Here is a 757-nt window from a genome sequence, read left to right on the forward strand (position 1 = left end):
GATCTGTTCCAACACCTCCTCCTTCCACTTGGGCTGTTGCTTATCCAACCCCTATTTCACACACGGAAGAGAGGTAAATTGTTCAAGATTTGCACATTTTTTATTACATGACAGCAGCTCAGACTGTGTAGAACTGGGGTATTTTCCGATGTTCACACTGACGCAGTATAATGATAAGGGCTGGTTCTATACACTCCTGCCATGTTTCTCTGATGGGTGCTTGTAGATACCTTATTTTGTCCTTGGGTAGTACCAGGCCCCTTCCAGGAAATGTCTCTCCCTAAGAAACCCCAGGAGAGCAGGATGCACATGACAGCATGTGCAGCATACGCAGAGCCCACAGCCCTGGGCGCAGCTGCAGTCCTCTTCCCACAGATGCTCTCAGATGTCTGGTTTCTTTATTCAAAACTGAAACCTGATGGAGTACCAAGGCTTGTTCAACCAAAGCGTCTGTGTTTCAGCAGCTGGATTTCTTTTCAAGAGGCCCAGAGAGGCATGGGGATGACTCCCTCTAGTGCCCAGCTCAGTAGGACTTTCACAGAGCAATGGATCTGGGAGGGAAGAGTCACCTCTGGTGGGGCACAGCCTGTGCAAAGGGCTCCGAACCGCTGCCCAACAAGGAACTGAGGGTGAGCACAGCCCTTGCCTTCCCATTCAACGCATCAGAGGATCCCCACGTTCTCTTCTCTGCCTGGCACCAGAGGGTGCCACAGCCTCAGTGAAGACCAAGAGGAGAGGAAGCAGAACTGTCTCCAGG

The sequence above is a fragment of the Numida meleagris genome, chromosome 1 (assembly GCF_002078875.1).
Source record: "Numida meleagris isolate 19003 breed g44 Domestic line chromosome 1, NumMel1.0, whole genome shotgun sequence".
Classification (NCBI taxonomy): domain Eukaryota; kingdom Metazoa; phylum Chordata; class Aves; order Galliformes; family Numididae; genus Numida; species Numida meleagris.